A 16112-nucleotide genomic window follows, 5' to 3' on the forward strand; every position below is an offset into this window, starting at 1 on the left:
TATGGATTTAGAGTGCATATTTGAGACTTCCAAACAGTAAACAAAAACGTAACTTATGGGTGAGTGTTTTTAGCAGAGCCATATGATATTCTTGTGATTCTGTTGATTATTACCTGTCTGTATTATGTTGCAGCTCAGCTGATTTTGGATTGATGGCAAAGGGAGAGGGACTTAAGTGAGAGTGAAAACACAAGGTAAGTTTCAAATAGGTCAGCAATTTCCCATCCTATAGGTTGCTAGATGTATTTAACCCTTTCTCCTTTCTCCCTCTCTCAGCACAAGAACCTCAGGGGGATTCAACGGAGCCTGAAGACCTGCAATCAGTAGTCGAGTTGAGGGGGGATGGGGGGGGATGGCATCCCCCTTAGGTATTAAAATGGTCAAAACCATCCCCCTTATGAAACGGCCATCCCCCCTTCCCATCCCCTGTTATTTGATCAATTAATGTGGAAATATTGCCAATGTTTAATTTTCAACATTCTACATTTTATATGTGCACGTCACGTGCCCCTCGTCCACATTATTTTAGCCGCTAAAATACTGTTGACGAGGGGCTCGTGCACATATCACGATCACGAAATTGATGTCAAGTCAGTCAGCGTCAACGATAGCAGCGCAGCCTGTGCAAGCATCATGGCCAGTAAGCGACAAGGACAGCTTGACCTGAGGGACTACTTCGGCTTTAAGAGGACAAAAAGTACCACTGAAGGTAAGTCAAGAATACTTTTGATATGTCACCAAATGTGTAATCTCTGGACAGAGGCGATAACAACAGAGTTATAGTTTGGGAGCTTACGTTTTTTTTCTTGTTAACTAGCCTAACGCCAGGCAGCTAGTACTAGCTGCTATAGTAACCAACGTCAGGTTAGACCTTTCTTATATTCACAAAGTTAATGTCAGATTTGATTTCTTTTTCACATGGAATATCTCGCAGGGTTTCCCACAGCTCTTTACTGCTTAGGCGACCGCATAAGCAACACACTTAACTAGCCTAGACATGTTCAGTCGGGGAAAAAAATGAAATGTAATTTAGGATGAGGCAGAGCAAGCTAGTGTACAAGCAGAGACGACAGGGGCAGAAGAACACAGAGAAGAACAGGTGTCGTTGACGGTTCCTGAAACAGCCGGTGAAGTTCAGTTAAGGATGATAGATAGTCCAAGTTTGGGATTCTTCAGTATGAAAACTGGTTCCGAAAGAACCCATTTGAATTAAGGTTCCTGGAGGATCTTTAGGCTGATTTTGTGTATCAATTCGATGATCATGTATCCACTAGTGATTTAAGCACTTTGTTTGATAAGCTTTCCATTCATTTTAGTGAGATCATATAATATAAATTAAGTGTGAAAATTGCACCTTTAGTCACTGTGAGCGACCAAAATGTATTACTTAAAAAGCTTTAAATGTGATGCATGCCTCCGAATCGTGTGATAGCGGCTTCTGGTGGTTGAATGTCATCGCTCTTATTTTATATGAAAAAAAAACACAACTTGACAGTAGGCCTACTTCACTGTCTGCTCATTCTAACAAAACCATAATGCCGTTGTTTTCTTCATATAGAGGATAATCATGGCGAGGAAGCAGGAAGGAGAGCAGAGGAGACTAGAGCTGGAGAAGGAACAGGTTTGATATTTCTAAATAGACACTTTTCTTTTTCGAAGAGGGGGAAATGTAGCTAATCCTACCAAGGGGGGGTTTTAACAGATTTTATGTTTTTGTGGTAGAAAAAAGAAGAGAGGAGGAGGCAGAAGCAGAGGAGCCTAGAGCTGCAGAAGAAACAGGTTTGATAATTCTAAATAGACACTTTTCTTTTTCAAAGAGGGGAAATGTATCTTACCAAGTGGGGTTTTAACATAGATTTTATGTTTTTGTGGTAGAAAAAAGAAGAGAGGAGGAGGCAGAAGCAGAGGAGCCTAGAGCTGGAGAAGGAACAGGTTTGATAATTCTAAATAGACACTTTTCTTTTTCGAAGAGGGGAAATGTATCTTACCAAGTGGGGTTTTAACATAAATTTTATGCTTTTGTGGTAGAAAAAATAAGAGAGGAGGAGGCAGAAGCAGGGCGAGATAGTGTCGATGATTCTGACCAAAATAACCAGGGAGATAATGAGCAAGATATCCCTGAATGCTGGACATCTACCAAGTTCAGGGAGAAAAAAAAGTATTATCCATGGCTAATATGTCAAAGCAAAAAACTTGGCTGCCTAACCTGCCAGAAAATGAAAGTGGTTGGGCCAAGTACAGGTGGGAGCAGCCAGTTGCATATTGCTGAGGAGTGGTCCAACGTTAAGCTTACAGCCTATGGTACAAACCCCTGGCTTTTTTTACAACTTGACCACTGCCTGCAATGAGACCCTCACCCTGCACCTGAGTCTCAACTCCCAGAGTTTTGCAAGCCTCTCCCTGTTCCTTATTTTTGATTAAAATGACGTTAAGCTTCCCAATGGTGTGGTGTTCGTTTTGTGAAAAATATGATTACCTCACATATGTTGTTGCTGTTGTTGTCTTTTGTGATGGTTAAATTGCTCCTGCTGACTTGAGCCAGCCATTCTTTCCTCCTCTCTGTGTCAGTGGGGAAACTTTACATGTGTACTTCTTTCTCTGAGCGCTTGGAGCATCCCCAGGCAGCACAGCAAACCATGGGGGAGACGATATGCCAGGACAACACAGAGGAAAAGGCACAGACAAACTGCATGATATGCTATTCAATGTTTATTGAATTCCATTTATTTACAATGGATGTTCCTAAAACAACACATTTAACATCAACATCATGCTGCTGCTAGTGCTTTGACTCAGTTGACAATCATTGATAGGCAGCTGTGGGTCTCCCGTCCTTTCTGAAAGTCATAAAGATTACATTAGTACTTTAGATTATTGTGTCCTCAATTACCAGGGGATTACTGAAACCACCATGAATTAAAGAAATGGTAAAAATGTATCTAATCTGAATTTTGAAGGATTCCTTCCCATCCCCTCCCTCTAAATATATCAACATTAGGATGTGATGCTCCTGACTACCATACAGGTTTAAGAAGATAATATTTGTTTTAAAGAATTCAAAGCAATAAACAACAGGCTCTTTAACCAAGGCAACGTTAGCTTAACATGTATATGTTAACAGGTAAGATAGCTGTTCACACTATGTATATTTTTCTACTTTTTGTAATGCCATTTTATTTCTATTTAAGATGTTTACATTTTCGATTGTTTAATTATAGTCTTTTAACTCTCTAATGTACAATGCCTTGTCTTTTGCTGCTGCAGCGTAAACATTTCCCCAATTGGTATCAATAAAGTACTTCTTATTTGATCTTAATCCTCAAATATTAGCAAATGTTACTTTAAAAAAAAAAAACATTGATGTAACTTCATACACATATCGATATGTTGTATAAATATTGCAAATCAAAACCTTTATTCACCACTAATTACCAAAAATTGCATTTCTATCCTGGTATTAATGCATTCAAATCGTGATTCAAATGGCCCGCCAAGAACTTCCGGGGAATCAATCAATCAATCAATGTTTATTTATATAGCCCACTATCACAAATGTTACATTTGTCTCAGTGGACTTCACAGTTTGTACAGAATATCAGTATGACAATACGACACCCTCTGTCCTTAGACCCTCACATCGTACAAGGAAAAACTTCCAGAGAAAACCCACAGTTTAAAGGGAAAAATGGGAGAAACATCAGGGAGAGCAACAGAGGAGGTATCCCTCTCCCAGAACGGACAGACGTGCAATAGATGCCGTGTGTAAATTGAAAAGATAATACATTTGCAACTAGTGCTGTGTACCTGGACTCACATTCAGGTTCAGGTCCGGACTCAAATCCAGAGGTTCAGGTTCAGGTCCGGACTTATAAGTCCGGACTTGTGTCAAGTTGTGTGAGTAACTAAAGTGAACTTATTGGGAGCTAATTATCGATTGAAAATAAACTCATAATCAACTCAAATTCAAACTCGTCAGGTTTATTGTGCCCCCTTCCAACTTGTGTCTACACCATGTATTTTCTAGAACTCTACATGTGTTACTAACTATACAACACAACTACATACATAGTGATGTACATACAAGACTCAATATGCAAGAGTACAAGTCTATGTGTTCTTGTTCAAGAACAACAGCATATTGACATTGTCTGGGTGAAGTGTTGCTCTTTCGGCAGACACTATATCACCATACATACAAAGGAGTTAGCTTAGCTACACTACCAAATATGGCAACCAGTATCCCACGCTGTCAGTGTTCACTATGTCTAAGCCAGCTTCCCTTGACGTCACACAGATCTCGCGAGCAGTTGCGATATTTTGCGAGACTTCGTGAGTTCAGTAATGGCCGCCATATCAGAAGCCAAAACAATGTTTTTCGTCTTTTCTCAGCGCAGATTTCTCGATCTATGGAAGGTTTTAGATGGTTTAGAACACAAAGGAGAATATACGTAAGTACCGGTTCCTGACGTTCCGGTTTTAACCGGACTTGAACCGAAACTTTTTACAAGTCCAGTACCGGTTCGGCGTACCGGTACGCAGCACTATTTGCAACATAGGTAGTCCAAATGTTTGGAAATGCATGTGTGTATAATAGAAAGATGAATCCACGAGGATATCCATCCAGGACTTATGATCCAGGACCACAGCCAGGACTCAAGATCCAGGACTCGCGATCCATGACACAGGACCGCAGGATCATCCATGACTCCGGATCCCGGCGTATATAGACACCAAAAAGAAAGAAATTTGGGGAAGCTGGGTTAATCGGAACATGAGAGTACACAGGTATAGACAGAGAGAAGGGAGAAGTAAGATGTCCCTCGACAAACTAAGCCTATATCAGCAAAACTAGGGGCTGAATCTAATCAGCCCTAACTATAAGCTTTATCAAAAAGGAAGGTCTTAAGCGCACTCTTAAAAACGGATAGGGTGTCTGCCGCCCGAACACAAACTGGAAGCTGATTCCACAAAAGTGGAGCTTGATAAGAAAAGGCTCTGGCTCCCATTGTACTTTTAGAGACTCTAGGAACAACCAACAACCCTGCATTCTTGGAACGCAATGCCCTAGTAGGACAGTAGGATATAATGAGCTCTTTAAGGTAAGTAAGTAAGTAAGTAAGTAAAGTTTATTTATATAGCACTTTTCACAGAAAGGATTCACAAAGTGCTTCACAGTGAGATCACGATAAAAAGGAGAATACATGGTGTAAAACAAGGAACACACAGCTACATATACACATCAAAACACAACATCAAAACATAAAACAAACTGTCAAAAAGAACCTTCACCTTTACTAAAAGTCTGTCTAAACAACAAGGTTTTCAGCTGCTTTTTAAAAGGCTCCACAGAGTTTAAAGTGCGCAAGGAAAGTGGCAGCGCGTTCCACAGTCTGGGGGCCACTGCTTGAAAGGCTCGATCCCCTCTGGTTTTAAAGTGCGTGTGCGGAATAACCAGCAGGCATTGGTCAGAGGATCTAAGAGAACGTGCAGGATTATAAAGTTTCAGCAGCTCAGAAATATAGGCAGGGGCTTGATTATTTAGAGCTCTAAAAGTGAGGACTAGTATTTTAAAATGTATCCTGACACTGACTGGGAGCCAGTGTAGTTCTGCTAAAACTGGTGTGATGTGCGCTCTTTTACTAGTGTGGGTTAAAAGCCTTGCAGCAGAGTTTTGAACAACCTGGAGACGATGAAGATCCTTCTGGCTCAGGCAAGTAAAGAGACTATTGCAGTAGTCTAGGCGGGATGAAATAAAAGCATGAATGATCATCTCTAGTTCCACCTTTGATACTAAGGTTCTCAGCTTTGAGATGTTCCTCAACTGGAAAAAGCAGCTCCTGATCAGTGTTTTAGTGTGTTGTTTAAATGACATGGTTGAATCAAAAACAACACCTAAATTCCGAAGACTTGACTGGGTGGACGAGTCAAGGCTACCCATGTGGTGGCTAATAAGAGGGATCCGGTTTTCTGGAGCAATGATCAGAGTCTCTGTCTTGTCCGAGTTAAGTTGGAGAAAGTTTTCGCTTAACCACTGTTTGATGCTCGTCAAGCAGCTAGTTAAGGAGGACAGTTTGTGTAGCTCAGAGTTTTTGAAGGTGCAGTACAGCTGGATATCATCCGCATAAAGATGGTAGGAGACATTTTGGAACTGGCTAATTAGCTGTCCCAGGGGAAGAATATACAATAAAAACAGAATCGGCCCTAAAACCGAGCCCTGTGGTACACCACATGTCAGGTCAGCTGTTTCGGAGAAGAACTCGTTGGAAAACACATTAAAAGTTCTTTCAGTAAGATAAGAATCAAACCATTTTAAAACCAAACCAGCTAACCCTAAATCTTTGAGTCTGTTTCTCATAATGCCATGATCAATAGTGTCGAAAGCAGATGAAAGGTCCAATAAAACCAAAACAGTGTATTCACCAGAGTCGGCTGCCATCATGATGTCACTGGAAACTCGAATAAGGGCAGTTTCCGTGGAGTGATTACTGCGGAAACCGGACTGAAATTTATCCAGGACGTTTTTTCCCTTAAGGAACACTGTAAGTTCCTCTGACACTATTTTTTCTAAGATTTTGGACAGAAAAGGAAGCTTAGAAATTGGCCTATAGTTTTTAGGGTGTGATGGGTCCAGATTTGGCTTTTTAAGTGCAGGTTCAACAACTGCATGTTTAAAAAAGGTTGGAACCACACCAGTTGAAAGTGAAAGATTCATCAAATATACAACAGCGGGGCCAATCAAATTGAAGACTGTTAAAAGCAGCTTAGTAGGAATGATGTCAGTAGGAGCTGAGGAGGGTTTCATTTTTAGAAGCAGAGCAGTGATATCCTGGAGAGTCACCAGGTTAAAAGAGGACCAAGTACAGGGTGGGGGCATTTCATCAACAGAGTTTAGAGAAGACTGTGGTGAAATGTTCTCCCTGATGTCTCTGATTTTATTTACAAAATATCTAAGAAATTCATTGCTGTCTGTTTTACAGTACACAGGAATTTGGGGGACAGCAGGCGAGACAAGAGAGTTAATTGTGTCAAACAAGACTCTGGGATTTTTTTTTATTTGATGATATTATTTGGGTGAAGTACTGGGTCCTAGCATTCCTCAGCATATCATTAAAAGAGGCTCTAAGTTCCCTTAGGTGGAGTCTGTGGACCTCTAATTGTGTCGACTTCCAGAGACGTTCTGCTTTTCGACAAATTGTCCTAAAGGAGCGGATGGAGTCATTTATCCAGGGGTGAGGCAGAATTACTGTTGCACAGCTGGATTTCACCAATGAAACTTTATCTAAAATAGCCAAACAGTGGCTATTAAAACTCTGGATAAAATCATCAGGATGATTTATTCCCATCAGTAGGCCTATGAGTGGCTCAAACAAAGCAGAGAAATCATCTGCAACCTCCTGATTTAAAATCCGCCTTCGGGCTTTTCTTTTAAAAGGAGGAGGGTTTACAGCAAAGTTTAAATTAAAAAGCACACAGCTATGATCACTGACATGAAGGTCCTCCACCTGCACATTCCCAACATCTAGGCCAAGTGAAAAAACAAGGTCCAGAGTATGGCCCTTTGTATGTGTTGGTCCACTGACATGTTGGGTGAAGTTAAAAGAGTCAGTGATGGATAAAAAGTCAGTAGCTGTGTTACAAGAGACATCATCAACGTGAATGTTAAAATCTCCAATGATTAGGACCCTCTCCAGTTTAATAATGGAAGATAACAAGTCTGTGAAATCATTAAGGAAGGTACTCACTGTGCCAGGAGGACGGTAAATTAAAACACAATAAAATGTGTTTAAAGTCCCAACTCTGATAATCTGGGACTCAAAGGAAGAGAAAGACTCGGAATTTACCAGTCTGCACAGTTTGCTGTCGCGATGCACAACAGCGAGTCCCCCACCACGGCGTTCCATGCGAGGCGACCCGATCACAGAGCAGCCGGGAGGACAGAGCTCCTTTAAGTGAAAATAGTCCTTGTCCCTCTGCCACGTTTCAACAAGGAACATAAAATCCATGTTCTCACTCGAAAAGAGTTCATTAAGAGTCAGGGATTTGTTGGAGATGGAACGAGCGTTCAATAATGCCATCCGGATCGGCACTGACAGATCAGCTGTGGCCACAGCTGACTGTAGAGGGACTGACAGCAGGCACCTGTTGCGATGACAGGAACTCCAGCGAGGCCGGGCAGTCCTTCTCTGGTCGGGCAGAACAGTCCGGCGAAACACCAAAGACGGGTCCATAATCCCATCCACGAGCGGCCAGGGCGGAGAAACGTGTGTGACAGGTGAATAAATCCATGACTGGGGGATCAGTGGAGCCCCCAGGTAAGATGGCGCCTGCCCATTAAGGGCTTTGTAGGCGAGAAGAAGAATTTTAAATTCTATCCTGTGTTCTATAGGGAGCCAGTGTAAGGCAGCCAGAACAGGAGTAATGTGGTCCCTTTTCCTAACTCTGGTTAGTACACGAGCTGCAGCATTTTGAATCAACTGAAGCGACTTGACTGACTTCTTGGTACACCCTGATAATAAGGAGTTACAAGAATCCAGCCTTGAAGTAACAAATGCATGGACTAGTTTCTCTGCATCGTTTTGAGGCAAGATATGCCTGATTTTTGCAATGTTACGTAGATGGAAGTAGGCGGTCCTTGAAATTGATTTTATGTGGGTGTTAAAGGATAAATCCTGATCAAATATAACACCAAGATTCCTTACAGTCTCACTGGAGGCCAAATCAATGCCATACATAGTTAGTATATCTTTAGATAATTTGTTTCGTAGATTCTTCGGGCCAAGTACAATAACTTCAGTTTTGGTCGTGTTTAACATAAAAAAATGTAAGGTCATCCACGTTTTTAAGTCCTTGAGGCAGTCTTGAATTTTATTTAGATGATTAATTTCATCAGGCTTGATTGATAAATATAGTTGAGTATCATCCGCATAACAATGAAAGTTTACAGAATGATTCCTTATAATATTGCCTAACGGAAGCATATATAGTGTGAACAAAATAGGTCCAAGCACTGAGCCCTGTGGCACTCCATGGCTAACTTTGGTTTGCATGGAAAATTCATCGTTGAAACGTACAAACTGAGAGCGTTCAGATAGATAGGACCTAAACCAACCTAAAGCAGTTCCCTGTATGCCAACTAAGTGCTCTAGTCTTTGCAATAGGATATCATGGTCGATACTATCAAATGCAGCACTAAGATCGAGCAAGACAAGAATAGAGACAAGTCCCTTGTCTGAGGCTCTTAGAATGTAATTTGTGACTTTAACCAGAGCTGTCTCTGTGCTAAAGCCAGACTGAAAATCTTCAAATAAATCATAGTTTTTTAAGTAATCACACAGCTGTTTTGCGACTGCTTTCTCAAGAATCTTTGAGAGGAACGGAAGATTAGAAATAGGTCTATAGTTGGCTAAAACCTCTGGATCGAGGTTGTGCTTTTTAAGAAGCGGTTTTATCACTGCTACTTTGAATGATTGTGGAACATAGCCATAACATAACATTTCTAAGAGTAACAATTTTATCGTTAAAAAAGCACATAAAATCATTACTACTGAGTGCTATGGGAATAGAAGGCTCAGTCGAGCTGTGGCTCTCTGTCAGCCTGGCTACAGTGCTGAAAAGAAATCTTGCATTATTCTTATTCTCATCTATTCATGAAGAGTAGTAGGCTGCTCTCGCTTTACGCAGTGCTTTCTTATATTCATTGAGAGTAATATGCCAAATTAAACGAGATTCTTCAAGTTTAGTGGAACGCCATATCCTTTCAAGTTGTCTCGACTTTTGCTTTATTTTGCGGGTTTCGGCATTATGCCATGGAGCTAATCTATTGAGTCTCCCTGAACCACGTGACGATCAAGTATTTTGGACCTCCGTTGTCGCAACTCTTCTCTCTATATGGCGCTGTTTTTTTGTAAAGTCCTCCTTATCTTCCTGTAGTTTCAAAAGTCTAGTTTGTTGTTTGTGTCTACCCAGAGCCCGAGAGAAATAAGAGTTACGACACTCTTTGATGTCGCCGCCAGCTGGTCACGTGGTTTATGTATGCCGGGACAGTTCCAAACGCACTTCCGTGGCAATGCTTCTCTATGGCAAAAACAGCACGAACATGGTCAAAATAGTCATAGATTAAACCAACGCTGTTATTTTTTAAAGATTGCTTTCATATTTACATGATGTGGTTAAACTTTGTATCGATTGGCACTATTTCCAAGTATCGTTATTTAATAATATTTTGAGGGGAAAGTGTGGTAGCACAAGCAGGCTATGTTGATGACACTGCCAGGGCAACACATCCTCACACCCAGGTCGGCCTATGTTGACGTTATGTCAGTCCCCTGTGTCGGCTTTTTACAACGCAAGGGGCCGCCCTTAGCGTACATTTTCAAATTTCCGGGATTTGCCCTTAGCGTACATTTTCAACTTTCCGGGATTTGCCCTTAACGTACATTTTCAACTTTCTGGGATGTCCATAGGCTTCTACATAGCTCCCTAAATGTATGTTGTAGACAACTTGAGATCGCGAGCGAATGCTACCCACCGTGGGCCATTCTGCTGAAGCCTACGTTGCGAGACTACATTGCATTAAAAACATTATGCTCTCTATATTGTCTTTATTATGCTTTATATAGTGTCTCGGGCTTTGGCTATAGGGCGACTCAAAGTATTTTGTCTGGCCGTTGTGAAGACTGCTTTGTTTATTGTCCTTGTTTTTGTTTTAAATAAAGCATTTTCAATCGACGCATGCCAAACATGTGACGTCATATGATGCGTCACATCTGCGCACAGGGAGCCGGGAGACCCCGAGCTCCGTATTCCCCGTATTTTTTTAAATAAAGAGACTTTTAGACTGCTTTGCATTAAAAACATTATGCTCTCTGTATATTGTTTTTATTATGCTTTATATAGTGTCTCATGCTTTGGCTATAGGGCGGCTCAAAGTATTTTGTCTGGCCGTTGTGAGGACTGCTTTGTTTATTGTCCTTGTTTTTGTTTTGCGACGTCATATGATGCGTCGCATCTGCGCACAGGGAGCAGGGAGTCCCCGAGCTCCGTATTCCCCATATTTTTTTAAATAAAGAGACTTTAAATCACGGGCGCGCATCAAACGTGTGACGTAATGTGGTATTAAAAGTATTAAAAGAGGTGAAAATCACTACAAGTCCGGGCATGTTGAGAGCTACATACACACAAGGGGAGTCAGTCGGTTCATAAGAGCCAGCATGCGGGAATCTGGGATTTGTAGTATTTTGCGTATTTTTCATTGTCTTACATTTCAACAGTTTTACGACAAACTGTGACTTTTTGACATGGAAATTATTATTTAAGATTGACAAACATCATTATGTGTAATTCGTGGCACAATTCAAACGGGATCGAAAGATAATCTTTCTCTCTCCATTGATTTCAATGCATATTTTTTCCGAATAAAGTGGAGGAACCCGGAAGGGGAGGGGCTTCGCCTCTCTTTAATAAGAACGTGTGGGTCGCCGCGTCGCACTTGTTAAAGCCCATGAATAAGGTAAGAGCTTCATTAATCATTTGTGCATAATCAGAGACGACGAAAACCATTAAATATACACCAAAACTGTTATTAAGTCCAGTCAGCAAGTATTGTAAGCACCTTAAGAAGAGCAAGGTAGTCGTTTTGTGAGTTTGTGAATCCTTTTAAGAAATTACAATACAACTTACTGGACTATGCTAGCTAACGGCTACTAGCCTAGAGAACCCTCCTTCTGGTTCCTTCCTCAAAAACGCAATGCAATTTCTCCGTAGGATTTTGGAAAATAGCTGGAAATAAGGTCTGTGGTTGAAACATATTTAAGAGACGGATCACGTTTTGTTCAGCCGGATAATATCCACATGTCTACACTACTTTTATAATTTTCGAATCATAAATCTAGTCGCCAGAAGCGAAATGCTGACGTCATGCTATAAACAAACTACAGCAGGGTCGCTGCTTCAACGTCACGCCAACTTAAGAGCCATATTCAAACATACAGATTATAAATGGTATAGGTTGAAGCGTTTGTTTGAACAGTTTGCAGGGGGCAGCTACTTGCTTTCAAGCAGAACAGGGCAAACACACTTAGCGGGAGTGTTTACGTGTTCGGTGTAACGACGTAAAACGGCCTGGACAACTTCTGTAGTCCTATTCAGCCACATGTTAACAACCATCGTTTTTCAAACGCGTAACCTCTTCAAAAATCACCAGTGGGGTCACAGCTGATGTATTTAATGTCGTAGGACAAAACGTGATCTGTCTCTTCAATTTGTGTCAAATACAGACCTTATTTGGAGCTTGTTGGGGCAGAATCTCTGCTCCGCGCCGTTCCTATATGAGCGGGTTCTCAAAAGAAGGAAAAATTCAAAGCAGCCAGGATAAGGGTTAAAAAATAATCTACTTTAATGGTGGAAACATAGAAATACTTCACCGAATCACGAAGCACTCTGCAGAGTACTCCGGGCTCAGGTTCTACCACCGTGTGAGACACATCTCAGGAACGGCAAGTCAAAAACAAGAGCGCCGATCTTCAAAATGATCACAACATTTATACACAGAGTTCACTTCTGAGCGAGCTAGACAGTGAGTTGGCAGTGTTCCATTGGTTGGTTTCCCTTCTGGGCGGGATCCCAGGTAGTAAGTCAGTTTGTTGATTCCATTTGTTGCTTCACAGTGTATGTGTATGTGTGTGTGTGTGTGTGTGTGTGTTTCTGTCCCTCTGCCCTTAGGCAGATTCCCCAATCAATGATTTGGAGTCATGACAGAGGACTCTTTGACAGGACACATACTCATTCCCCCTAAACATCTTCAACACACACAAACATCCTATCATGTATCTTTAACAGAAGTTAATTGTTCTTATCGCTTAATGGCTTCCCTGAACTTCCCTTCACCCCAAAGTCAGCTTACTAGGAATGAATACATTTTATTGATAAGCTCAAAAGGACCTTTATCTCATTTACTGCTGGGTGACCCAAGTCTCAAGGCCTCTTTTGGGGTCTGTAGGAGATAAATCATTAATTCTACAAGGCTTCAACTGTCTTGTATCTGAGGCACATCTCCCTTTGGGCTAATCAATACGGGTTTTAGCTATTAGCAGAGGAAGCTAGAGACTCAGGGCCCTTCCTTGCTGGGAACTGCAAAGCAGATGTCAAAGGTCATAAAACCACCCTTTTGACTACACATGAAAAGTGGAAGAAAAGACTATTGCTTTAATTTATTATTACTAAGTAGTGGGACATTGTTTCAGGAATATATGAAAAGCCTCTCTATTATTTAAACAGTAAAAATGTACTTTCAAATTAACACCCACGAATATATAAGGTGACATTAAAATGAATATACCAGATTGAACTTTCCTGCCATAACACGTTACTTTAATACTTCAAATAATTCAAATAATACTTCAAGCTATTTTCCAAAATCCTATGGAGAAATGTTATTGCTTTTTATCGAAGGAACCGGAAGTGGTAAAAATGCTAACTTACTTCCGGGTTTTAGTTCTTAATTTGACTCAACACGGGAAACCTCACCCGGCCCGGACACGGAAAGGATTGACAGATTGATAGCTTTTAGCTTTTTAAGAACTGCGGTTCTCTATTAGCTATTATTCATTAGCTATTAGCGCGTAGAATTTTACATTTTAATAGGGTGAGACTATGAGTGAATTGACTGAATGAGACCCAATAAGAGCAGTCCAAATGATTATTCCTACATGTTTATGACAGATGTGTATCTTATGCACAGCCCTTCAAATATAGTGTTACTTTTATTTGTCAAATATAATCATACTTTACCTTTACTTATCCCACAGAGGGGACATTTACAGACATTTTTACTTTTTTTATATCGACTATATGTGTGATCTCCTTTTTACATCTCGTTGTGTCATTTGAGTTTATTTGCTCTGTGTAGATTCAAGGATTTTGGTTATCTTGTCAATTTGTTTGGTTATCTAGGCACAGCTGTGTGTGACTCCCTCTGGTACACTGGTATGTGTTTTCCTAATGTAGAGAGCATTGATTAATTCATAAACTACACACTGAGTCTAGATCCTGACCAAATCCTTTTTTTTTATCAAATGTTTTTCAAAAATGTAATACACATTTAAAAAAATACAATGTACAATCACAACCAATACAACACAAATTACAAAAAATACAGAAAAAACAAACAATAACAACAATCAGACAAGAGGACAAAACTATGGAAAAATAAACCCTCCCACCCCCAGATCCGGACCATCCTTGTATTGCTCATTCAATCTATTATAGCATGTTAACAAACATGGTACTTACTTTATTTGTACAGATCTACATGGGAGAGGATGGCACGATGCAGAGCGCTGTCTGTGGTTGTGCACGGGGGATGTACAAATGCAGCCACGCTGCAGCATTGGCAATATTTGCCATGTGGTAGATCAGCTCCACAGAAGTTGAGTGCCAGTGGAGGAAGCCTGGCACTTCAAAAGTTGTCCAGCCGGTGTCTCAACTCTACCAACAGCAAGAGGAGACATACAACCCACTGGCCAGAGACATCGCCACTGAGGAAGTAGACTGGTTCAGGTCTGCACTGAGGGGCGCAGCGTGGCATGGCATGGCTTTTGTCACCTGAGCCAGAGCTGCAGCCTCAACATCAGGCCATTTTCAACGTGCCGGAGCTGGTGAAGGATTATGGGGGTCGTGGGCTTGAGGCAATTCTTGCCTCAATGCGACTGAGCAGAGATCAGCAAGCTGCCATCCAGACAGCCACCGTCGGACAGCGGACAAATCCTCAGTGGCAGTTACACAGGCAGGGCAGGTTGACAGCCAGCAATTTTGGTGCTGTGCTGAGGTCGGGACTTTCATCCACTCCATGCGCGTCCCTCATGAAGAGGGTGCTTGGGGGGTACAATTTAGACAGAGTCATGGCTTTCAACTGGGGAGTTGTAAACGAGGTCTGTTTGGCCAGTGTGTTTGGCCTTTTAAGTGTGAAACATATGTGGTGATAAATGCTTCACCTGACCACTGTTCCTAAATAAAAAAAGTTTTCTGCATCGTCAGTCATTTTATCCAAATAATTACCAATATTTCACAAATTCTTCATGTCAACTTAAGAGCCCAGCTGTATGTTGAGTGTCAGCTTTGCTTGGTTCATCTTACTGGGGGCAGCTACATGGATGTTGGTGCAGTCCACAATCATTTTGCAGTTGAAGGCAGAATGAATTTATTATTGACTCAGAATGAAGCACAACTTCCTGTCATACAATACATTGACTTTATTTGTAATTGTGTAAAAAAATAAAGCATTGACTAGCAAGCAGGACCTGCAGGAACAGAGAATGGTGATGGATGGAGCTGGGAAGAGAGAAGAATAAAGAAAACAGATCAACTTTATTATCGGATATTAAAAATTCAATTTCAAAACAAGTTGCCGTTCCTACAGTTTTCTAGTCTGTAAAGATGATTTCACATGACCTATGCAAAATATCACACTCAATACATGTGTGTCTCTGGGGGGTGCATTGTGCCTTTGATGTATATAAATAATATACCATAACCAAATACTATTACGTACAGTGGAAATCAGGTTGCCAGAGCAGGTCAGTGTGCATGTTCCTCAGGGTCTCAGCAGTTACAGGTGAGGTAAAGAAAATAAAAGAGAAAAAGGTCAGTAACAACACTTTAAAGTAAAAACACTGAATAATTATCTCTTTTAATAATTTTCTCTCAGTAATCACTCAACTACTGTTTTTCCAACAAACAGATTGACTCACCCTCACTGTCATCACAATGACACATGTCCAGAAGAATGTCATGCAAAGCTCCCTGCCTGCCTGCCTTCCTTCGACTCTCCCTGAACTGCTTCCTTAGCACCCGGTGGAGGGCGCAGTAGACTACTCTTCAAATGTTTCACGAAATACTTACCATGATGACTACTCTTACTGTTTAACATTTTGGTGTACTTCATGTAATAAAATAATAACTTCATGGTAAGGCTACTAAAAAGGACAAGGCTAAGTAATGTAATGCTAACTAACGTGCTCGCTACTCGTTGCTACTAGCTAGGTAGCTAACTTGACTATGTTCCATTCACAACATGTATATTACCTATGATATTACCTGATATGTCTTATCCAGCG

The 16112-nt window shown here is 41.0% G+C and overlaps 1 long non-coding RNA gene across 1 annotated transcript; it reads left to right on the top strand.

The window, feature by feature from the left end:
- Window positions 1-332: 332 nt before the first annotated feature.
- LOC307019802 lies at window positions 333-1621 on the top strand. The gene is made up of 2 exons (XR_013802748.1): window positions 333-709; window positions 1559-1621. It is a non-coding gene; the product is annotated as an uncharacterized lncRNA (long non-coding RNA).
- The last annotated feature ends 14491 nt before the right edge of the window (window positions 1622-16112 follow it).

This window comes from Notothenia rossii, assembly GCF_949606895.1.
Source record: "Notothenia rossii genome assembly, chromosome: 9".
NCBI classification, from domain to species: domain Eukaryota; kingdom Metazoa; phylum Chordata; class Actinopteri; order Perciformes; family Nototheniidae; genus Notothenia; species Notothenia rossii.